The following is a 27039-nucleotide window of genomic DNA, read 5'->3' as shown; positions in this document are numbered from 1 at the left end:
TGCAGCCACAAAGCATGATGGGTGAAGTCAAATTACACCTATTTATCTCAGCAGAGAAGTTATTTACATTTAATCCTAAACACAAACAAGGAATTGAAAGGCTATTCTGTAAAGTGAAATGACATGAACTTAGATAAAGCTTTTATGATAAGAATCTAAGTCATGTAAAATGCTGTATGTATATTTGTGTGAATTAGTTTCTACTGTATATGAGGAACAATAAGAAAACTATAAGAGGAAACACCCACCTATAGATTTATCTGTATTTATGGTGTAGAAATATTTACTGTGCACTTGTGTGTCTTTGTTCACATGCTAAAACTAGCAGACCTTGTTCATAGGTATATGACTGAACAGTGTTGCATTGTTCTATCATCATGAGTCTTTGTTCTTTGTGTTTATCTATAGACCAAATTAGTGGTAGCTAAACTCCTTTGTTAAAATTCCATTATTACGTTTAATTATCCCACCATCTTCTAGTGCATAAAACCCAGTTCATAGAAATCCTAGTGAAGAAAAGGTTGAATCCAGATGATTTGTTGTGGTGTTTTTGTACCAAATGCATCGTCTCCATCTAGTGGTGCTAGAAATAAATTACAGCTTGTTGCTTAAGCACAGATTTGTGACTTTATTATTATTATTTTAATTTTATAATTATTAATTGTTGCCGTGGTGTTTGTTGTAATAAAAAAACTCCTCATATTTTAAAGTGTAAAAGCATAAACAGCACCGTCTATAAAGATAAATCCTCTTGTGCTTATAGACTAGTTGGTTTGTAGTGTTATTTTTTAAGCTTTTACTGGTGTGAATGTGTGAGTTGGAAAACAAAACATGACATTAGAGAAACTGCTTGGAAGAACATCTAGGACTGACTGTAGTCCTCTCTAAAGTTACCTGAGCAGTGTTGGGGTAGTTACTCAAAAAAGTAATCCATTACTCATTACTCATTACTTAACTAAAATTGTAATGGGATTACTTTACTCATTACATCCTGGAAAATGTAAAATGTTCCTCATTACTTTACTTTCACGTTACAATCTAAAACCCAAACAAATACTGTATACTGGAATCACATCTACAAACAAATTCCATTTATTTACTTTATTTATTTAGTTTCAGAAAAATCCTCTCTTGTACAGAGATGTGCCTGTGTTTGTTTCTGCTTTAAAACATACACGCCATGAACCAATCAGATTTAACATCATTAAACAAGTTTATTCCTTAATTATTTGTCCTTATACTAGAGGAGCGACTCGGTTCCTTAGTTCATTTCAAAGAGTCATTCAATAGAATCGGTTCGTTCCCCCCAACACTGTAGCTGAGAGATACAGGGCTAATGGAGATGTTTTACTGCTAAGCTGCTGTTCAACTCCAGTCCAGTTGGTGACGCTGGTGCGTCTTAAGTTGTTCTGCCAACCGCCATTAAACATCATAAGAAGAACAAGAAGCTGCTGTGTTTGTACTGTAGAGCCTCATCTGTAAGTAACATATGTATTTAATTATAACCCTTATATTTCATTATAACCACATTCTAATTAATAATAAAACTAGAGTTCATAATAAAACATCACTGTGAGGATTTGAGGAGCTTTAACTCCAGTTTTATTTAAACACACAAACTATTAGCTGCTCCGCTAACTGTTAGCATCACACATGATTCAGTACTGATGAACCGATTCATGGAACCGATTCAAAGTTTCTTCATTATTAAATCTAACATTTTGATATAAACGCGTCACATTTTCAGCTTTGTTTACAGTTTGTAATGTTTGATAGAAACAGCGAGTTCTTGTAGCTTTGTTTCCAGGTTGTTTTACAGGTTTATAGTAAAAGTTAAAAGTATTAGTACAGCACTGTTATTGGGAGTGGATGAGAAACTAGATGTAAAGAACATCAGACTTAATCATTTCACTTTGGGCCACAAAACCACTTCCACCAAACTCAAAGGCTTGTTTCCCAGACAGGGATTAAGGCTTATAGTCCAGGACTACATTTAGCTTTAAATAGAGAATCTCCATTCAAAATGCTGTGTAGTCTAGGACTAGGCTTAATCCCTGTCTGTGAAACCAACCCAAAAAGTTCTATTAGAAGTCTTTTCTGTCTGATGCTGCTCAGTCCCACAATAGTTTCAACATTTTTACTCTGTTTACAGCCTCACAGCATTAAAAATAAACAGTTAAAACAGTCTGAAAGAATTTTCCTGGATTTCTCTTTAATAGGGAATAAAGTACATTTGTCTATCTGTCCGTCTGCCTGTCAGATCTTTTAATAATGCAGTCAGCAGAAGAGGGACACGTCACCCCCATAGATCTACAAAATGAAGGATTCCAAGAGAAACTAATAAAAAAGGAGGAGGAAGAAGATGGAAGTTACTTCTGTAAGTAAATGTGGAGCAATTTGCCATGTTAGTACAGTACAGTGTGGTTAGTATAGTGGAAATAATAAGAGAATGTGGATAGTGGGATTAGAACCTGTACTGTACCGTACTGTCCTGTGGAGAAGTGCTGATACTTCCAGTATGGATTAAATCTAAATAGTATTTATTTGTGGTTTCCTCCAGTTGTTGAGTTTCTTCTTCACTTATTGATGAATTTCAGGTGAAGAAACTTTAATCCCTGTGGAACACGTCACCTCTGAGGAACACCTCACCCCAGAGGACCAACAGTGTGGAGCTTTCCAGATGAAGCCTGTGAAGAAGGAAGAACCTGAAGATAAAGATGAACTCAGTAAGTAAAAATAACATTTATTATTGAATTTATTTGTGTCTATCACTAATACTAACACTAACAGCACCACTAAACCCTCACAGTCACGCAAACGACTCTAATCTCTATTTACACAAATAAAGAAAACCGTCGACCCCAACTTGTGAGAATTTGTTCAGCCATGATAATAGAGACAGCAGCTGATCTGGTGTTAAGAACCACACAAACTACAATAATAATAATAAGTTTAATTTATATAGCGTCTTTCACCAAACTCAAGGTCGATGTATACTGACAGAACATAACAAAAAGGATTGATTACACATAGAATTCAAGAAAAATTAAAGAGTTCTAGAGTGCCTCCCATAGTGGACAACCTAAAGAAAATTAATCATTCATGATGCATCATGGTACAGGACTTTAGCATTGGATCTCAGTTTAACATTTACTAACAATCTTTTTTATTTATAATGTTATAAATGTATTTGATTATTTATAATGTTATAAATGTATAGGATTATTTATAATGTTATAAATGTATTTGATTATTTATAATGTTGTAAATGTATTTGATTATTTATAATGTTATAAATGTATTGGATTATTTATAATGTTATAAATGTATTTGATTATTTATAATGTTATAAATGTATTTGATTATTTATAATGTAATAAATGTATTTTATTGTATAAATAATCAAATACATTTATAACATAAATAATCGAATACATTTATAACATAAATAATCAAATACATGTATAACATTATAAATAATAAAATACATTTATAATATTATAAATAATAAAATACATTTATAACATTATAAATAATCAAATACATTTATAACAATATAAATAATCAAATACATCTATAACATTATAAATAATAAAATACATTTATAACATTATAAATAAAATACATTTATAATATTATAAATAATAAATACATTTATAACAATTTAAATAATAAAATACATTTATAACATTATAAATAAAATACAATTATAACATTGTAAATAATCAAATACATTTATAATATTATAAATAATCAAACACATCTATAACATTATAAATAATAAAATACATTTATAATATAAATAATAAAAACATTTATAACAATGTAAATAATAAAATACATTTATAACATTATAAATAATCAAATACATTTATAACATTATAAATAATCAAATACATTTGAAACATTATAATCAAATACATTTATAACATTATAAATAATCAAATTCATGTATAATATTATAAATAATAAAATACATTTATAACATTATAATCGAATACATTTATAACATTATAAATAATCAAATACATTTATAACATTATAAATAATCAAATACATTTATAACATAAATAATCAAATACATTTTTAACATTATAAATAATTAAACACATTTATAACATTATAAATAATCAAATACATTTATAACATTAATAATCAAATACATTTATAGCATTATAAATAATAAAATACATTGATAACATTATAAGTAAAATACATTTATAACATTGTAAATAATCAAATACATTTATAATATTATAAATAATCAAACACATCTATAACATTATAAATAATAAAATATATTTAAAACATTATAAATAAAATACATTGATAATATTATAAATAATAAAAACATTTATAACAGTATAAATAATAAAATACATTTATAACATTATAATAAAATACATTTACAACATTATGATTATGATTATGATCAAATACATTCATAACATTATAAATAATCAAACACATCTATAACATTATAAATAATGTTATAGATTTATTTGATTATTTATAATGTTATAAATGTATTTGATTATTTGTAATGTTATAAATGTATTTGATTATTTGTAATGTTATAAATGTGTTTATTATTTATAATGTTATAAATGTATTTGATTATAATGTTATAAATGTATTTGATTATTTATAATGTTATAAATATTTATTTTTTAATATTATAAATGTATTTTATTTATAATGTTTTAAATGTATTTTATTATTTATAATGTTATAAATGTATTTGATTATAATGTTATAAATGTATTTATTATTTATAATGTTATAAATGTATTTGATTATTTAGAATGTTATAAATGTATTTGATTATTTATAATGTTATAAATGTATTTGATTATTTATAATGTTATAAATGTATTTATTATTTATAATGCTATAAATGTATTTGATTATTTATAATGTTATATATGTATTTATTATTTATAATGCTATAAATGTATTTGATTATTTACAATGTTATAAATGTATTTGATTATTTATAATGTTATAAATGTATTTGATTATTTATAATGTTATAAATGTATTTATTATTTATAATGTTATAAATGTATTTGATTATTTACAATGTTATAAATGTATTTGATTATTTACAATGTTATAAATGCTGCTCTCTTTGTTTTTATCTTAATTATTCTTGATGTTGATGTACTATTTTGATTTTGTACTATGATTTGTATGGTGTATGTACGTATTTGTTTTGATTATTTGTCTTATGTAAAGCGTCTTTGAGTATCTTGAAAAGCGCTATATAAATAAAATGTATTATTATTATTATTATAAATGTATTTGATTATTTATAATGTTATAAATGTATTTGATTATTTAGAATGTTATAAATGTATTTGATTATTTAGAATGTTATAAATGTATTTGATTATTTACAATGTTATAAATGTATTTGATTATTTATAATGTTATAAATGTATTTATTATTTATAATGCTATAAATGTATTTGATTATTTATAATGTTATATATGTATTTATTATTTATAATGTTATAAATGTATTTTATTATTTATAATGTTATAAATGTATTTGATTATTTATAATGTTATAAATGTATTTGATTATTTATAATGTTATAAATGTATTTGATTATTTACAATGTTATAAATGTATTTGATTTTTTAGAATGTTATAAATGTATTTGATTATTTATAATGTTATATATGTATTTATTATTTATAATGCTATAAATGTATTTGATTATTTATAATGTTATAAATGTATTTGATTATTTATAATGTTATAAATGTATTTATTATTTATAATGCTATAAATGTATTTGATTATTTATAATGTTATAAATGTATTTATTATTCATAATGCTATAAATGTATTTGATTATTTATAATGTTATAAATGTATTTATTATTTATAATGTTATAAATGTATTTGATTATTTATAATGTTATAAATGTATTTGATTATTTATAATGTTATAAATGTATTTGATTATTTATAATGTTATAAATGTATTTGATTATTTATAATGTTATAAATGTATATGATTATTTATAATGTTATAAATGTATTTGATTATTTATAATGTTATACATTTATTTTATTATTTATAATGTTATAGATGTGTTTGATTATTTATAATGTTATAAATGTATTCGTTTATTTATAATGTTATAAATGTATTTGATTATTTATAATGTTATAAATGTATTTCATTATTTATAATGTTATAAATGTATTTGATTATTTTTAATGTTTTGAATGTATTTGATTATTTATAATGTTATAAATTTATTTGATTTCATAATTTTATAAATGTATTTATTATTTATAATATTATGAATGTTTTTTATTTATAATGTTTTAAATGTATTTGATTATTTATACTTTTATAAATGTATTTATTATTTATAATGTTATAAATGTATTTGATTATTTATGTTATAAATGTATTTGATTATTTATAATGTTATAAATGTATTTATTATTTATAATATTATGAATGTTCTACCATGGTGTGGATAGAAAGAGAAATGGAGTAGGGGTGGTCTTGAAAGAGGAGTTAGCAAAGAACGTAGTAGAGGTGAAAAGAGTGTCAGATAGGGTGATGGGTCTGAAGGTAGAGGTAGAAGGTCTGATGTTGAATGTTGTCAGTGGTTATGCTCCACAGGTTGGTTGTGAGAAAGAGGAAAAAGAGAAGTTCTGGAAGGATCTAGATGAAGTGATAGAGAGTATTCCCAAGGAAGAGAGAGTGGTGATCGGAGCAGACCTAAATGGACATGTTGGTGAAGGAAACAGAGGAGATGAGGAAGTGATGGGTAGGTTTGGTTTTAAGGAAAGGAACCAGGAAGGACAGATGGTGGTGGATTTTGCCAAGAGAATGGAAATGGCTGTAGTCAACACTTATTACCAAAAACGGGAGGAACATAGGGTGACATAAGAGTGGAGGAAGGAGTTCACAAGTAGACTACATCCTGTGTAGAAGAGGAAACCTGACGGAGATTGGGGACTGTAAGGTTGTGGCAGGGGAGAGCGTGGCCAGACAGCATCGGATGGTGGTGTGTAGAATGACTGTTGTTGTGAAGAAGAGAAAAAGAATCAAATCAGAGAAGAAGACCAAATGGTGGAAGCTGAGGAAGGAAGAATGTGGTGAAGAGTTCAGAGAGGAGCTGGTAAAGGCTCTGGGTGGTAAGAAAGAGCTTCCAGATGACTGGGCTACTACAGCAACAGTGATTAGAGAGACAGGTAGGAAGGTACTTGGTGTGGCACCTGGACAGAGAAAAGATGATAAGGAAACCTGGTGGTGGAATAGTGAAGTGCAGGAAGCGATTCAAAGGAAGAGGTTAGCCAAGAAGAAATGGGACATTGACAGGACTGATGAAAGTAGACAGGAATATAAGGAAATTAAACATAAGGCAAAAAGAGAGGTAGCAAAGGCAAAGCAGAAGGCGTATGAGGAGTTGTATGAGAGGTTGGACACTAAGGAAGGAGAGAAGGACTTGTATAGATTGGCCAGACAGAGGAATCAGGCTGGAAAGGATGTGCAGCAGGTTAGACTTGTCAAAGATAGGAATGGTAATGTTCTAACAAGTGAGGAGAGTATGATGGGAAGATGGAAGGAGTACTTTGAGGAGCTAATGAATGAAGAGAATGAAAGGGAAAGAAGAGTAGAGGTCATAGGAACAGTGGATCAGGAAGTAGAAAAGATCAATGAGAATGAAGTTTGGAAAGCTTTGAAGAGGATGAAGAAAGTGAAGGCAGTTGGACCTGATGACATACCAGTGGAAGTATGGAAATGTCTAGGTAAGATGGCAGTGAGGTTTTTGACTCAATTATTCAATGGCATTGTTGAGAGTGAGAAAATGCCAGAGGAATGGAGGAGAAGTGTGCTGGTGCCAATTTTTAAGAACAAGGGTGATGTACAGAGTTGTAACAACTACAGAGGAATTAAGTTGATGAGCCACACAATGAAGATCTGGGAGAGAGTTGTGGAAGCTAGACTTAGACAAGAGGTAACTATTTGTGAGCAGCAGTATGGTTTCATGCCAAGAAAGAGTACCACTGATGCCATATTTGCTTTGAGGATGCTAATGGAGAAGTACAGAGAGGGTCAGAAAGAGCTTCATTGTGTCTTTGTTGATTTAGAAAAAGCATATGACAGAGTGCCAAGGGAGGAGCTGTGGTGTTGTATGAGGAAATCTGGAGTAGTGGAGAAGTATGTCAGACTGGTACAGGACATGTATGAGGACAGCAGGACAGTGGTGAGATGTGCTGTAGGAGTCACAGATAGCTTCAAGGTGGAGGTGGGGCTACATCAAGGATCGGCTCTGAGCCCCTTCTTGTTTGCTTTGGTGATGGACCAACTAACAGATGAGGTCAGGCAGGAATCCCCATGGACTATGATGTTTGCAGATGATATTGTGATCTGTGGTGAGAACAGGGAACAGGTGGAAGATAACTTGGAGAGGTGGAGATATGCACTTGAAAGAAGAGGAATGAAAGTCAGCCGAGTACATGTGTGTGAATGGGAGAGAGACAGGTGGAACAGTGAGGCTACAAGGAGCAGAAGTCACAAAGGTGAAGGACTTCAAGTACTTAGGGTCGACTGTCCAGGAAAATGGGGAGTGTGGTAAAGAGGTCAAGAAGAGAGTTCAGGCAGGATGGAGTGGATGGAGAAAAGTTTCAGGAGTGATTTGTGACAAAAGGGTGACAGCAAAGGTCAAAGGAAAAGTTTACAGGACAGCGGTGAGACCAGCTATGTTGTATGGTTTGGAGACAGTGGCATTGACAAAAAGACAGGAGAAGGAACTGGAAGTGGCAGAAATGAAGATGTTGAGGTTCTCCTTGGGAGTGACAAGGATGGATAAGGTTAGGAATGAGATAATCAGAGGTACAGCACAGGTTAAACAACTAGTAGATAAAGTTAGAGAGGCCAGACTGAGATGGTTTGGACATGTCCAGAGGAGGGACAGCGGGTATATTGGTATATGGATGCAGTTAGAGAGGACATGGAAGTAGTTGGCGTGAGGACAGAGGATGCAGTGGATAGAGTGAGATGGAGGAGGATGACTCGCTGTGGCGACCCCTGAAAAGGGAAAAGCCGAAAGAAGAAGAAGAAGATAAATGTATTTATTATTTATAATGTTATAAATGTATTTGATTATTTTTAATGTTATAAATGTATTTGATTATTTATAATGTTGTTTGATTATTTATAATGTTATAAATGTATATGATTATTTATGTTATAAATGTATATGATTATTTATGTTATAAATGTATTTGATTATTTATAATGTTATAAATGTATTTGATTATTTATAATGTTGTGTTTGATTATTTATAATGTTATAAATGTATATGATTATTTATATTATAAATGTATATGATTATTTATGTTATAAATGTATATGATTATTTATGTTATAAATGTATATGATTATTTATGTTATAAATGTATTTGATTATTTGTAATGTTATAAATGTATTTGATTATTTATAATGTTGTGTTTGATTATTTATAATGTTATAAATGTATATGATTATTTATAATGTTGCGTTTGATTATTTATAATGTTATAAATGTATATGATTATTTATGTTATAAATGTATATGATTATTTATGTTATAAATGTATTTGATTATTTATAATGTTATAAATGTATTTAATTATTTATAATGTTGTGTTTGATTATTTATAATGTTATAAATGTATATGATTATTTATGTTATAAATGTAAATGATTATTTGTTATAAATGTAAATGATTATTTGTTATAAATGTATTTGATTATGTTATAAATGTATATGATTATTTATGTTATAAATGTATTTGATTATTTATAATGTTATAAATGTATTTGATTATTTATAATGTTGTGTTTGATTATTTATAATGTTATAAATGTATATGATTATTTATAATGTTGCGTTTGATTATTTATAATGTTATAAATGTATATGATTATTTATGTTATAAATGTATATGATTATTTATGTTATAAATGTATTTGATTATTTATAATGTTATAAATGTATTTAATTATTTATAATGTTGTGTTTGATTATTTATAATGTTATAAATGTATATGATTATTTATGTTATAAATGTAAATGATTATTTGTTATAAATGTAAATGATTATTTGTTATAAATGTATTTGATTATGTTATAAATGTATATGATTATTTATGTTATAAATGTATTTGATTATTTATAATGTTATAAATGTATTTGATTATTTATAATGTTGTGTTTGATTATTTATAATGTTATAAATGTATATGATTATGTTATAAATGTATATGATTATTTATGTTATAAATGTATTTGATTATTTATAATGTTATAAATGTATTTGATTATTTATAATGTTGTGTTTGATTATTTATAATGTTATAAATGTATATAATTATTTATGTTATAAATGTATATGATTATTAATGTTATAAATGTATTTGATTATTTATAATGTTATAAATGTATATGATTATTTATAATGTTATAAATGTATTTTATTATTTATAGTTTTGTAAATGTATTTGATTATTTATAATGTTATAAATGTATTTGATTATTTATAATGTTATAAATGTATTCATTATTTATAATGTTATGAATGTATTTATTATTTATAATGTTATGTGTTTATTTATAATGTTATAAATGTATTATTATTTATAATGTTGTTTGATTATTTGTTATAAATGTATTTGATTATTTATAATGTTATAAATGTTATTATTATTTATAATGTTATAAATGTATTTATTATTTATAATGTTATAAATGTATTTATTATTTATAATGTTATAAATGTATTGGATTATTTATAATGTTATAAATATATTTGATTATTTATAATGTTGTGTTTGATTATTATAATGTTATAAATGTATATGACTGTTTATAATGTTATAAATGTATATTATTATTTATAATGTTATAAATGTTATTATTATTTATAATGTTATAAATGTATTTGATTATTTATAATGTTATAAATGTAGTTGATTATTTATAATGTTATAAATGTATATTATTATTTATAATGTTATAAATGTATTTGATTATTTTCTGCTTCAGAACTGAACAAGGATTTCTGCTGCTCCTCGTGTCCATGTTCCTCTACAACCCAAAATCAGCTCCACAATCACATCAAGAGCTGCAACCATGATAAATATGAGACTCTGGTGAAGATTAAGACTGAACATGAGGATCTGACGCCCACCAGAAGCTCCAGTAATCAGCAAACGTCCTCTGGTACTGTCAGCATTCACACCCCTCTCAGTCCCACACAGGAAGAAGGAAACGTCTGCTCACAGTGTGGGAAGAGCTTCAAGTTCCAGAGTCATCTCAAAATACACCAGCGCATTCACACTGGAGAGAAACCATATCAGTGCTCACAGTGTGGGAAGAGCTTCAGCACCCAAGGTGCTCTCAAAATACACCAGCACATTCACACTGGAGAAAAACAGTATTCTTGCTCACAGTGTGGGAAGAGTTTTATTACACAGAGTAAGCTCAAAATACACCAGCGCATTCACGCTGGAGAGAAACCATATCAGTGCTCACAGTGTGGGAAGAGTTTTTATATACAGAGTTATCTCAAAAGACACCAGCACATTCACACTGGAGAGAAACCGTATCAGTGCTCACAGTGTGGAAAGAGTTTTAATAGACAGAGTCATCTCAAAATACACCAGCGCATTCACACTGGAGAGAAACCGTATCAGTGCTCACAGTGTGGGAAGAGTTTTAATATACAGAGTAATCTCAAAAAACACCAGCGCATTCACACTGGAGAGAAACCATATCAGTGCTCACAGTGTGGAAAGAGTTTTAATGGACAGAGTGATCTCAAAACACACCAGCACACTCACACTGGAGAGAAACTGTATCAGTGCTCACAGTGTGGAAAAAGTTTTAATGGACAGACTCATCTCAAAATACACCAGCGCATTCACACTGGAGAGGAACCGTATCAGTGCTCACAGTGTGGAAAGAGTTTTAATAGACAGTGTCATCTCAAAATACACCAGCGCATTCACACTGGAGTGAAACCGTATCAGTGCTCACAGTGTGGAAAGAGTTTTAATAGACAGTGTCATCTCAAAATACACCAGCGCATTCACACTGGAGTGAAACCGTATCAGTGCTCACAGTGTGGGAAGAGTTTTAATATACAGAGTAATCTCAAAAAACACCAGCGCATTCACACTGGAAAGAAACCGTATCAGTGCTCACAGTGTGGAAAGAGTTTTAATGGACAGAGTCATCTCAAAACACACCAGCGCATTCACATTGGAGAGAAACCGTATCAGTGCTCACAGTGTGGAAAGAGTTTTAATATACAGAGTGATCTCAAAAAACACCATCACATTCACATTTTACAGAAATGATGCTCACAGTGTTGGAGCTGCTTTGCTCATTTTTCAGCACTTAGACACAAGTGTGACTCATCAGATTGTACCAAACAAGCTAAAATTTAAACATTTAAAATATAGTGAGTGTTGGGTAGAAATGGTTAGCAATTAATTAATTTAATTACCTATTATTTAGACATTAAACATTAATACATACGTATATAGTAACAATGAATGTATTAATCTTTAGGTTAAACTATTACTGGGAAATAATGTGATTATCTATAGTGGAGTGAATGGTGGGTAGAACCAGGAGGTTTAGAGCCTGATGTAATGATCTGATCTGCTTATTTCCATTTACGTAACATAAATCATCTACGTCCATTCCTTTCTCCTAGAAGTGCTGATGTTCTTGTTCATGCCCTGGTCACATCTCGAATTGATTATTGTAACTCTCTCCTTTTTGGACTACCTCATATGGGACCTAGAGCTTTTAGCTACACTGCCCCACATCTCTGGAACCCTCTCCCTTTTGACATTCGCACCATTGATTCAATCCCTAGTTTTAAAACATGCCTTAAAACGTATTTCTTTAAACTCGCCTACCCTTAATCTGTGTCATTAGTTACGTACTGATGTTTTGTATTGTAAGGTGTCCTTGAGTGTTTTCAAAGGCACCCATAAATAAATTGTATTATTATTTTTATATGTTGGCACAGATGTTACTTATTTAACTTGTGTTTCACACATTTTCATTGTTTGGTTTATATAACTTGGTACACTCAGTTTTGTACAACCTGATGTTTTCATATACTTGAGCAGTTGCTACAGTCTGGGCAAATGGCCACCTATCCAGTCTAGAATTAGTATTGTTATGGTCATTTATGTATTTTGCTTGTTATTGCTTGTTTGTTAATAAAATATCTACATATTGAACCTTAATCCTCGGTCTCATTATTGATTCCTGAAAGCTTCTGTCCTGTTTTTGGATAAATAAAAACACGTCCCAGTCAGTGTACTGAAGAGCAGAGAAGGCTACCACTAGCCAGGTCTTTACCTGTTTTAGTTCTGGTTTGTAGCGACTGGTGAGCAGTCTGTACGCTGGAATCAACATAACAGAGGTGTAGTCTGAGTAGCCACAAAGTCCATATAGGAGTGAGTGAACTGACATTGTTCAGCTGTTTGGCACTGAGGTAAAAAATATTTGGTATAATAAGAACATCAAAATTTTTCAAGGTTTTGTTAGTTCATTGGTTAAAAAAGTCTCCATATAGATATTATATCACTAATCACACTTAGCCCTGAGTGCAGTTCTGTGTTCAGCTGTATTGAGGACATTGACATTTTCCTCAGGCATGTTGTTACATTTTAACAAAAAGCATCCATTTTTTGCTAAGATAACAATAACTACACTTAGCATTGTTATTGTACTGGAATTCTGGGTTCAGCTATTAGTGATATCATAATATATCAATTATTACACTTAGCATTGATTAATAACTGGAATTCTGTGTTCAGCTCTATCAAGGATATCAACATTTTTCTCAGTTCAGACATTCTTTGACATCAGACTATGTTGTCAAATAATGAAACATCAAACTCAAAACATGATAAACTTGATAAATCACCCTTCCCTCCCTACTCTATACCTAGATTACAGCTCCTTTATTTTAGCACCAGTTTATTTTCTGTAAAATAATGAAAATAACTCAGTCCGAACATTGAGTGGGGGTACAACAAGAACGTTAGCTTTTAATATTGCAATAACATGACAAACTCAATTCTCCTCTGTTCTGCTCAACAACAGTAAAGCTCTCCATCGTTTCTGTGTGGCAGGTCCATAACTGAAGGGCTGTCAGTGTAGAATCGGGTATGTGGGTATATGTCCTGCTCTTGTGCGTTGGCCAGTTAGCTCAGTCGATTATTGCGTGGTGCTAATAATGCCAAGGTCGTGGGTTTGATCCCTGTCTGGGCCACACCCACTTTTGGACTTAAACTAACAAACAAGTGATCCTTCTCTAACTACCAGTTCCTATTGACCTGGGCTTCAAACATTGTCCCTGACAAGTGTGAGATTTTCTTAATGCCCCTCTCATTCCAGTCAGAAACTTATTTGCCCTTCAGTAAACGTTAGCATGTGTACCCATGTGTACCGTCCAATGATCTAGCTGCTCGTGTGTCTCTGTGGCGCAATCGGTTAGCGCGTTCGGCTGTTAACCGAAAGGTTGGTGGTTCGAGCCCACCCAGGGACGAGTGGCTTTTATTGCACAACCATGTCTGTTTATCAAACGGATATGAGACACAACAACAGTGTAGTCCAACAGAATAGTGGAAATAAGTAACTGAAAACATTCAGCAAACAACAGTCCTACAAGCACAAATATCCACCTAATAAGTCACCGGCGACCGGCTGTCCATAGACCTCAAATGAAGATAGTCGCCCAACGTGGGGCTCGAACCCACGACCCTGAGATTAAGAGTCTCATGCTCTACCGACTGAGCTAGCCGGGCTTAAACAGCACGTCAGAACAGACAGCTTATCAGTCAGACCATCAGAGAGATGTAGGTTTAATTCACTAACATCACGACCAGATTAAGAACTAATTCACAGTTTACAAACAAACATAATTCAGAATAAGCAACAGAAACAGACACAGACTTAGGCTGCGTCTGAAATCGCATACTTACTGAGTACGTACTAGATTTAAGGAAGTACGTACTTTCAGTACAGAAGTGTGCAGTATGCACACAACACCCGTACCTACTACGTCCGCCATCTTACCAACACCAAGTGACCATAGTTACAGACCGTATGCTCATTTCGAGCTCCACTCGCCAAAATTTTGGGTATTTATCGTCTTTATTTGCCCCACTTACTGATTAATCTATAGTCATGTATCCTGACTCCACACTGAGACGGCAGAGAGAAGTAAATCACAGAAAAGAACTAAGAAAGTTATTGATTTTTTAACCTCAGAAATAATGTAAGTACTGCTAACCTCTTTAGCAACAGTATACTACATTACCATGATTAGACTAATACAATGAAATAAATGACAAAATGATAGATCTGACACATATTAATAATTACAGTAGAATAATTTTTCAAAAATCATCTGTGCACGACATTGTGCACAAAATGAGTAGGGCTGTCAGAGGGCTCGTCAGGAGGATCATCACCCTACCAACTGGTGATGAAATAGAGTGTGTAGGAGCTGGGTTTGCCCACTTGGCTGGATCAGAATGTTTTAGAGTGGCAGTTGGTGCTACTGATGGGTGCCACATTCGAATAAAACCTTCATCTGCCAACGCACAGTGCTACCTAAACAGGAAGCTGTTCCACTCAATTCAGCTTCAAGCCATCTGTGACCACCAGGGGAAGTTCAGAGACATTTTTGTTGGTTACCCTGGGTGGATTCATGATGCAAGGGTACTAAGGAACAGCCCTGTGTGTAAATAACCACTTGAAAGGTTATTATTTTAGGTAAATCACCTGATTAATATTTCAGATTTATTCTATTTTTGTTATTGACATGAATGCTTTGTTAATAATATTTAATTTTGTAAAGTACAGGGGCTTTATGCCATATTATGCACTAAGGTAAAATAGAGCTTTTATTTTGACAAAGTTCATCGGCAGTTACCTTTGTTTTGGTTCCGGTCTATGAGATCGGTAGTAAGGTTACAGCGCTTAACAGAAACGGTACTAACAGTGTATGCTCAGTGGTTATTAGTTTAATGGACCCGTGATTGAGGCACAAGCTCTTACGGTGGTTGTAGTTTATGTGTTTATTAAATGTGTACTATGTTGAAAGAATAAAAATAAAACTGTAAACTTCACCAGCAGTCAAGATTATTGCCGTCACATATTACGGGGACCCGTACAGTAAGAGCTTCACCTCTACAGCTAACCTGCTACAAAGGACTTCTACAGACATAAAAGAACACTCCAAAGGAAAAGGTCAAGGACAACGGTTAGTTGAAGACGGCGTGGTAAAAAAAGGACTTAATAAAAAGGCTAAAAAATGGAGGGAGACGATGCTAATTCACATGGCAAGGATAAGGAGGAGCAGATCGCTACCCTTCAAAAGGTAATACAGGACTGCAAAGAAATGCTTCAAAAGGAAACAGAAAAAGGTGCTTGCAGGCAAGAACTTAAAGAGACTTTGCAAAATAAAGAGAAAATGCTTGCTGAACTGTTAAAAGATAACAATGATGGTTCAGATACAGTTAGGCGCTCAGAACGCGCGCGAAATCCCACTGAAAAAATGCTAGCATTCTGTAGAGAAGAGCAGAGCAAAAGAGAAAGGAAACTTGCTAGCCTTTATGAGCAGTGGAAAGCTCTAGCGCGCAAAACACGACAAGAACTCAAGCAGGAGCTAACAGAAAGGCACCTAGCATCTCTTGCAGACGAGCTAGAGAAAACAAAAATGGACGTTCTGAAAATGTTTGATGATCTGAGAGTGCGAAACACACCTGATACAGAGCTAAGACGTAAAGTTGATGCTTGTGTGGCAGTAACGAGTGACATAATGAAAATCCTAAATGAAAGACTGACAGGTGTAAACGGTGATTATGATGCAGAACATGAAGGACGGCGCTTGCGTGAGCTACTTGAGTCTGACTATGCCCGGTCCATTTATGGCTCTGCCTCTGAAGTCAGTCGTCATTCCAAGTACTCAAGTGTTGCAGCCAAGCGAGCTGATGCGGCTGCGGATTTAGCCGCAAAAGAGGCTGAGTATGAGGTGTTGTTAGAAGAAAAGAAACAAAGAGAGAAGATAAGAGCCCTAGAGGAGGAGCACAGGAAGGTATTAGAAAAACATAAAGCAGAATTAGAACATTTGCAAGCCGAAAAAGGCTTAAAGGCCGCCCAAGCCAGATTTGAAGCCTACGACAGAGAAGTTAAAAAGGAGTCTGATGCCCAGTCCCTTCAGTCCATTCACGACCTCATGCCACCCAACAATATACTTCTTCGTGCCCCAATACAGCCTCTCCAAGCTGTCACTCCATCTTCTCCCATCGACATCTCTTGCCTGGCACAAGCTGTTCAGGACAGCATTGCTATCAACAGACTGCCAATGCCAGAGCCCACTGTATTTAATGGCAATCCAACTGACTTTATTGAATGGAAGGCCTCGTTTGTAGCACTCATAGATAGAAAGAATATTTCCACTGCTGATAAGCTGCACTACCTCAAGCGATATGTAGGTGGCTTAACTCAAAGGTGTTTAGAAGGTACTTTCTATCGCAGTGATGATGCAGCATACAGTGATGCTTGGAACAAGCTCAATCAGAGGTATGGCCAGCCATTTATCATCCAAAGGGCCTTCAGAGAAAAGTTATCTAATTGGCCTAAAATCCAGGGAAAAGATGCGGAGGGACTGAGAAATTTCTCTGATTTTTTAAATGCTTGTCTACAGGCCATGCCTCACGTAAAGGGTTTAAATATCCTAAATGACTGTGAGGAAAATCAGAAGTTAATAAAGAAACTGCCTGAATGGTTAGCCTCGCGGTGGAATCGCCAAGCGACTATTCGTCTTACAGAAGGAAAAGATTTTCCAGACTTTAAAGAATTTGCAAAGTTCATGTCCGTGGAAGCCGAAACCGCCTGCAATCCAGTCACCTCCCTCTTCGCTCTCCATTCAGCTGAATCCTGCAATGACAAGGTGAGCACAAGAGTCAATAAAAGAAACAAAGCCAGTGTCTTTAACACACAAACAGTGGTGGACAATGACAGTCAGACAACTACAAAGGAAAGGGTCAAAACCCCATGCATGTTATGTCAAGATAATAATCATCAGCTCTGCAAATGTCCAGATTTCCTAAAAGAGACGTTGGAATACAGAAGGACCTACATCAAAGACAACAAACTGTGTTATGGCTGCCTAAAACCTGGTCACGGCGCAAAGGAGTGCCGGTTCCGTCACACGTGTGGCTTGTGCAAGAGACGACATCCTACCTGTCTTCACGACGACAGCTACAGAAAAAATGAAAATAAGGTAAAGGAACACAAAGGAAATCCTGTGCAATACAGTGAAACGGAACCAACATTTGCTACGTCCCTCAACGTCACCATCCAAGGCCAGTCAGCAAACACCTCCATGATAGTTCCGGTGTGGGTCTCCAATAAAAGGGATCCATCCAGAGAGAAACTCGTGCTGGATACACAAAGCGACACAACATTCATTGAACAAGATGTAAGTAATGAACTGCAACTAACTACTTACCCAGTTAAGCTAAAACTCACTACCATGATAGCAGGGCTGGACTGGGAACAAAATTCAGCCCTGGACTTTTTTCTTCACCAGCCCACTACAAGCACATAGCGCCACACATATCACCCCATACTCAAATGTTAGATGATTGATATTAATAGTTTTCATCTATCTTACCACTTAAGTTATTAACTCACTATAATAAAAATTAAAATAATAAAAAAATAACTACAAACAATTATATATATATTTCCAACACTTTTCTTTGGGATTTATCCAAAGGATCCATCTATCACACATAAAATTTACAATTTCTCAAATGGTTCTATTGGATTTCCCCATCCTGTTTCATTACACCGCAAGAAATAAAATTAAACCTTTCTTTCATTTAACCTTTAACACTGGTAAATATGCTTTTTTCGCACTTTTATTCACACGTGATTCACGTTTGTTCCAAATTAGTGCATTGCTCCGATGAGCAAAGAAATAAATCGCATGTGTAAATACTTTACATGTTGACAAGGGAAATTAACCATGTGAGCTATGCACATAATCACTCTAAAAAATGTCCTGAACAACTGCATTTTCCTTTCTGTATTATAGAGGACAAGATAGTGTTTACTTTTTCTGAAGAGCAGAGACTAATGGTGCCGTCTCAAATTATATCCACCGCCCTATGTAGTGCACTTGGACATGACATCATAGAACTTTTACAAAAATCGTCCTTAAAACGGCTGGTTTAAAGTCCCTGGTAGTATTAATAAGTAGTAGATAACTACTTATTAATCATTCAGTGACTGTTAAAATAAATGTTTTGTACTGTTAGGAAGTACCCTAAGTAGGGCATAGGCGACATTTGAGATGGGCCCACAGTCTCTTCTTAAACGGCGTTACTAACGAAGCAGAGGCACTGAACACTAACTTTTCCTTTTCTGCTCTTTGGCTATGCTGTAGTTCCTCACTGCCAAACAGGTTGTCCAGTTTCCTGCACTTTTCTGCATCTGCTTGCAGCTTTTTCTGTGTTTTATCACGGGCTTTTTCTGCACCTCCTTTACGCTTTTTCGACCCTTTCTCCATCTCGCACTCATTCATAGTTTTTTTGTACTGGTGGTTGTGATTACGGTTTATCCTGGGGGAGGGACATTTCTGTGATTGGCCAATGGACATACAGTGAGGATACTGTGGTGGGCCAATGCACACATCAGGATTATTATTCAGGAATATTTAAAACAGAATTTATTTTTCACTCTCTCAGCGGCCCACATACAGAGCGGCCCACCGGGAAAACTCCCGACCCTCCCGATGGCCAGTCCATCCCTGCATGATAGGAGAAAATATGGTTTTGCAAAGTGAAAGAGCATCTGGTCTGCGTGTGAGAGGACTCAATTCCAGTGTGCACATTCGCCTGCCCCCTGCATACACCAAAGACTGTATACCTGTGAACAGGGAGCATATTCCAACACACGACACGGCCAAAAGATGGCGCCATCTCACCATGATAGCAGACCAAATACCACCACGGCTTAGTTGCAAAGTTGGGTTACTGATCGGCTACAATTGTCCAAGAACACTCGTGCCCAGACGAGTCATAACAGGAAAGGATGATGAACCCTTTGCCATTCTCACCGACTTAGGGTGGTCTATTGTTGGACTATAGCTCCTCACTCTGGCTCACTCGACCAGTTAACCAGTCACTGCCACAGAGTAACTGTGAAGGAGCTACCTGCGGTGACTCCTTTAGATGTGCTCAGAATTCTAGAGACTGACTTTAGAGACACTCGGGGGAATGACACAACAGTCTCTCAAGAGGATTTGATCTTTCTTGATAAGTTAAAGGAAAATATAAAGAAAAATGAACACGGACATTATGAAATGCCCCTTCCGTTCAAAGAAAGACCATGCTTACCTGACAACAAGCAGCTTGCTGTTGTAAGGCTCAATCACCTGAAAAGGAAGCTTATTGCAAATGAAAGGTACAAGAATGACTATGTAAAATACATGAAGGACATTATTGAAAGGGGTGATGTTGAAAAAGTATGTACTAAAGGCACTGACGGAGAAAGGTGGTACATACCTCACCATGGTGTCTATCATCCCAAAAAGCCTGAAAAGCTTAGAGTAGTATTCGACTGCTCAGCAAAGTATAAAGGAAGCAGTCTCAATGAACACCTTTTGTCAGGCCCAGACATGATAAACAGTCTGACAGGCATACTAATTCGTTTTCGGCAGCATCGCATTGCTCTGATGTGCGACATAGAAAAAATGTTCCACCAGTTCCATGTCTCGAGAATGACCGTGACTACCTACGCTTCCTATGGTGGGAGAATGGCGACACAAGCACATCTGTTCACGAATTCAGAATGAAAGTTCATCTTTTTGGAGCCGTATCTTCACCCGGGTGCGCAAACTATGGATTAAAGCAGCTTGCCAAAGAACACAGCAACACACACCCATTAGGGTCACAGTTCATTAACAGAGACTTTTACGTGGACGATGGAGTAGCCAGTGTCGAGTCTGAAGAAAAGGCCATCTGTCTAGCAAAGGAGGCACGTGAACTGTGTGCAAAGGGAAATCTACGCTTGCACAAATTTGTGTCTAACAGCCGTGCTGTACTACAGAGCATCCCAGCAACAGAACATGCCACAGACATCAAAACAAAGAGGCTCACATTCAATAATGCAGCCTTAGAGAGAGCACTGGGAGTACACTGGAACATTGAGAAGGACTGTTTCACTTTCAAAGTCACACCTAAGGACCAGCCAGCGACACGGCGTGGCATCTTGTCATCTGTCGCCTCCGTGTACGACCCACTCGGATTTATAGCGCCCCTATCTCCTCAATGGAAAGAAAGTTCTACAGGAAACGTGCTACCAAGGAACGGGATGGGACGACCCAATTCCAGAGAGGTTAAAGTTACGGTGGGAGAAATGGCAAGATGACCTTGTGAAATTGGAAGGAATACACATAGCCCGCTGCTATCAGCCAGCTGACTTCGGAAAGGTAATTAAAGCAGAATTGCATCACTTCTCAGATGCCAGTACTACTGGCTATGGACAATGCACTTATCTGAGACTGATCAATGAAAGAGGGGACATTCATTGTACTCTTCTCCTGGGAAAGGCACGCGTCTCGCCGCTAAAGATAACAACTATACCCAAGTTAGAACTCACCGCAGCTGTTGTCTCAGTCACAGTGAGTAATATGCTTAAAGAAGAATTAGGGTACTCCGATATTGAGGATTTTTATTGGACGGATTCAAAGGTTGTCTTGGGCTACATTAGTAACGATGCCCGCCACTTTCACACCTTCGTGGCCAATAGGGTGCAGAAAATTCGTCATGCCTCAGACCCCAAACAGTGGTTTTATATACCAACTGATGACAACCCAGCAGACTGTGCTTCAAGGGGGACAACGGTGGACGAGTTACTCTCGTCTAGTTGGTTCACTGGCCCTAGTTTTCTATGGAAAAATGAAATAGAAATGCCAGCAGAAGTGCCTTTAGAGCTACCTGTTGGTGACCCAGAAGTTAGAAAGGCTCAGACTTTTCAGACAGAAACCTCAGTGCAAGTAAACCTTGTGGGCAGACTCTGTAAGTTTTCTTCTTGGTCCCAGGCTGTCAGGGCAGTGGCGCGTCTCCTGCGACATGCTAAAAAGGATAAATCAAGCACCCTCTCAACAGTTAGTGAAAGACAAAGTGCAGAGCGTCTCATCATCAAAGACCTGCAGAACCAAGCATACCAGAAAGAAATAAACTTACTGATCAAAGGACATCAGCTTCCAAGACACAACAAGCTGTATCACCTTGATGCTTTCCTGGACTCAGAGGGTGTGCTCAGGGTGGGAGGTATGCTCAGCCGCTCATCTTTCCCTACTTCATTCAAATAACCCACAGTCATACCACAAAGACAACACATAACAAAACTCATCATTGCTCATTATCATGAAAGGGTGAAGCATCAGGGTAAAGGCTTCACCATCAACGAGATTAGAGCCAATGGCTATTGGATCTGTGGATTAAGCAGAGCAGTTGCAACATGCATCCGTCAATGTGTCACTTGTCGACGGCTGAGAAGGCCTGTAGAAGGCCAAAAAATGAGTGACCTTCCAGTGGAAAGAACAGAACCCTCGCCGCCGTTTACATACTGCGGCATGGACTGTTTTGGTCCTTTTTGGACTAAGCAAGGGAGAAAACAAGAAAAGAGATACGGGTTACTTTTCACCTGTTTTTGCTCTAGAGCAATTCACATCGAACTTTTAGAGGACATGTCTACAGACACCTTCATTAATGGACTGAGATGCTTTATTGCTTTAAGAGGTGCTGTAAGACAAATTAAATGTGACCAAGGCACTAATTTTGTGGGTGCAAAAAACGAACTGAGTGCTGCACTAAAGGAATTAGATATAGACAGACTAAATACATTTCTCACAGAAAAACAGTGCGAGTTTGTAATGAATCCAGCCATGCAGGGGGTGTATGGGAACGGCAAATTAGAACTGTGCGAAGTGTCCTGAATGCCACTCTGCTAATGTCCCCTGGTAGGCTTAATGATGCATCATTGCGCACTTTTCTTTATGAGACCATGGCTATAGTAAACAGTCGTCCACTTACTATTGATACTCTAAATAGCCCTAATTGTTTAGAGCCACTCACTCCCAACCACCTGATCACAATGAAATCTATTGCTGCCTTACCCCCACCTGGCATCTTTGAAAGAGCGGATCTTTATGGAAGAAAGAGGTGGCGTCAGGTGCAGTACTTAACAGAACAGTTTTGGAGCAGATGGAAAAAGGAGTATCTCCATAACATCACAACGAGACAATGCTGGCACAGCACTAAAAGAAACCTGCAAGTCGGGGATGTAGTTATGGACACTGAGGACTCTTTACCCAGGAGCCAGTGGAGACTTGGGAGAGTCTCAGAAATCAGTAAAGGCCAAGACGGACTTGTAAGACGAGCCAAAATCTTGCTGGGAGAAAGAGAACTGAATAACAAGGGAAAGCGCACCAGCAAACTTTCTCTAGTGGAACGCCCAGTCCAAAAATTAGTTTTGTTGGTTGAAGCAGTCTAAGCACAATGCAGTTATGAACTGTAGTATAGTTTCATGTGTGGTATACTGTAAATGTTTAAAGGGTTATTTTTCTATGTGGAAATTAAGTGTTTTGATGTTTCTATGTTGTAAAACACAGTAATTTGGTGGGAGTGTAAATAACCACTTGAAAGGTTTATTATTTTAGGTAAATCACCTGATTAATATTTCAGATTTATTCTATTTTTGTTATTGACATGAATGCTTTGTTAATAATATTTAATTTTGTAAAGTACAGGGGCTTTATGCCATATTATGCACTAAGGTAAAAGAGAGCTTTTATTTTGACAAAGTTCATCGGCAGTTACCTTTTGTGTTGGTTCCGGTCTATGAGATCGGTAGTAAGGTTAACAGAAACGGTACTAACAGTGTATGCTCAGGGGTTATTAGTTTAATGGACCCGTGATTGAGGCACAAGCTCTTACAGTGGTTGTAGTTTATGTGTTTTAATGTGTACTATGTTGAAAGAAGAAAATAAAACAGTAAACTTCACCAGCAGTCAAGTTCATTGCCGTCACAAATTACGGGGATCCGTACACTGGATCCAAACACAGTAAATAAAAACCTCCGTCTGTCTGAGGAGAACAAAGTGGTGACCTGGAGTGAAACATTACAGTCGTATCCTGATCATCCAGATAGATTTGATAGTCACTCTCAGGTTGTGTGTAGAGAGAGTGTGAGTGGTCGCTGTTACTGGGAGGTTGAGTGGAGTGGGAATTATGGGGTTGATATAGCAGTGTCATATAAAAGCATCAGCAGGAAGGAACGTGGTGTTAAGTGTGTGTTTGGAGGTAATGATCAGTCCTGGAGATTAGACTGTACTCCATCCAGATTTTTATTCTGGCACAATAACAAAAGAACTGAAATTCCCATAATGCCGAGTTCTTCTAGAATAGGAGTGTATGTGGATTATGAAGCAGGAACTCTGTCCTTCTACAGCGTCTCTGATACAATGAAGCTCCTCCACAGAGTTAAGACCACGTTCACTCAGCTCCTCTACCCGGGGTTTTGGGTTCATTCAGGATCAGAAGTGAAACTGTTAGATTTAACAAATTAAATGTAAAATTTACATGAAAGTGTAACATTAAACAGTTTGAGTGATTTTAGAATCTGTGAGGCAGTGATACATTTATGAAAATTTTCTTTTTCATTTTATTAACCACCATTTATTCAGTGCTGTGAAAAAGTATTTACCCCCTTACTGATTTCTTCTTTTCTTAAATATTTATCATCTACTTTGATTCAAATATTAAAACTAAATTAAATAAAAGACAAACTGAATATTTAAAAACATAAAAAAGAGAAAATTTGTGTACATCACAAAATGGTAAATGTGATCATTTTCACCTTAAACTATTAAGTCTATTACAACCCCAAATCAGAAAAAGTTGGGACAGTATGAAAAATGCAAATAAAATAATGCAAATACTGTTAAGAAGAATAAAAAATACATTAATAATTAACACTATTAATACATGATTATAAACTCAGTTAAACAGTAAAGATTTTATTTATTTATTTATTTATTTTTTAGTTTAGCTAATAATAAATGCAGTACAAGGAGAACTTTGATTTACCTTTGAGTTATTTGATGATTTTTGGTGAAATATTATGGCATATTTATTTGTTCTTTCTTATGTACCAGAAAAGTCACCTTTTTTCTTTCCAATGTGATGTTGTAATAAATCCAAAATAAATAAATAAAAACCTTAGGTGACATAGACTGTTCCCTCTTTTCCAGCTTCTAACAACAAATTCCTGATGGTTTGGTTTTGGTTAAAGATCAACTCATATAGGCCATAAAGTGAAGTAAGAAAAAGTGTCTAGAAAGTGATTTTCGTTCCCACGTCTGGGCACTACTTTGTAAATGCATTTTTGCATAGGTAATGCCCTTACAGACTTTGTGTTAAAAGTTCTCCATAAAATATCCTGCAGTTTTTTTTTCACAGCCCATAAATGTATACAAATGTAAAATTGAAAAAACTAAAATTATATGCTGCTGGTATATATGCAATACAACTTAAAATCAGTCCATACATAACATTTAACCCTTTAAAGCCGGCCCATTCAAATTTCGAAACAATAATTTCGATGGCTTAAAGCCTTGTATCTCCGCCGTCCAATCACTGATTGTAAATCTGAAAACTGCCCCAGGCAGCTGACAACCCAGGCTAAAAGGCAATATCATTGGTCAAGCGGTTTGTGTCGTGGCTGGTTTGCATATTTAATGAGAAGGCGGAGAATTTATTTTTTTCATTTGCCCCGCCCTCACACGGAGCGCAGCTGAGAGAGTCGACTGGATAACAACACAGAAAGAGAAATTCTGTCAGTGAAATAAGGTAAGATTTATTTTAAAACTGTTTATTAGTGTTATTACTTTTCATTTCTACTCAGAAAACTTGGCTTTAATGGTAAAATTGTAATATTATTAGTGCTTTACGCTTTGGAAAGGCTGAGGTGATTCTGAGAGTTGCGTTCTAAGTTTAGTCAGTCAGGTGCTCTGCTCTCCTTTCTGAATCGATTTTAAGGTTTTTTATGTCCATCTAGATGGAAATAAATACGTGTGGAGAGTTTATCAGATACCTTTTTAGTCTCGTTTGTTTAGTAGTTTGTAAAGTATGCAGCAGTTTTACACAAATAAGGGAATAGCAGTGAGCTAAGCTAAACTACCGGAGCTGTGTGTTGCACCCTGCAGCCATGTGGTTTGAACAGGCTGCTCTCAAACTCCAAAGTTAGATTTTATGCATGTAATCTTGAAATCAGTTATAGCTTACTTGTTTTACTTCAATACTGTCTAAAGTCTGCTTAGAAATCACCTTAGCTTTGCTCATAATAGCATTACATTTTGCATTACATGCATTTAGCATGACTGGCTAAAGTAATTTAGCTGAGGCAGAAAGCATAAAGGTGGATTACATGTCAGTCTGGGCAATTTATAACCTTTATTTCCATGGTATATTTTATCTGTGGTAATTTGTACTTATAACAGAGAAATATTATTTTATCTATAAAATATTTCTGTGAAATTTGCATCATTTTCTAAAAAATTGCTGCATTTATTTGAAAGAGACTAAAGTATGCTATGCTACCATATAGGTGCATATAGGTAGATAACATGTCAGTCTGTGCAATTTATAACTTTTTTTACCATAATATATTTTTTTCTGTGGTAATTCTTACTTGTATCAGTGAAATATAGTTTTATCTATAAAATATTTCTGTCAGATTTGCATAATTTTCTAATGTATTGCAAGAGATATTTGAAAGGGACTAAAATATGGTATCAAACTTTTTTTGAAAGCTTTTTTTGAAAGCTTTTTTTGAAAGCATACAGGTGCATAACATTTCAGTCTGTGACTATTTACTTTGTCTTGTAATTATTGCTCCT

General features: G+C 34.5%; 1 protein-coding gene and 2 non-coding genes across 3 annotated transcripts in view; 1 reads left to right on the top strand and 2 right to left on the bottom strand.

Annotated features, from left to right (window-relative positions):
- The window catches only part of LOC134326867 (zinc finger protein 658B-like), a gene marked incomplete at both ends in the record, with an annotated part of 45772 nt that overhangs the window by 5073 nt on the left and 13660 nt on the right, over window positions 1-27039 (bottom strand). The gene's annotated exons all lie outside the window — the stretch shown is intronic.
- On the top strand, window positions 14528-14601 carry trnan-guu (transfer RNA asparagine (anticodon GUU)). Its single transcript has one exon. It is a non-coding gene; the product is annotated as a tRNA-Asn (tRNA).
- Window positions 14788-14860, bottom strand: trnak-cuu (transfer RNA lysine (anticodon CUU)). The gene has a single exon. It is a non-coding gene; the product is annotated as a tRNA-Lys (tRNA).

Source organism: Trichomycterus rosablanca, chromosome 14, assembly GCF_030014385.1.
Source record: "Trichomycterus rosablanca isolate fTriRos1 chromosome 14, fTriRos1.hap1, whole genome shotgun sequence".
In the NCBI taxonomy this organism is placed as follows: domain Eukaryota; kingdom Metazoa; phylum Chordata; class Actinopteri; order Siluriformes; family Trichomycteridae; genus Trichomycterus; species Trichomycterus rosablanca.
Note: the sequence above shows the minus strand (reverse complement) of the source record. Positions and strands in the feature narration are given on the sequence as shown.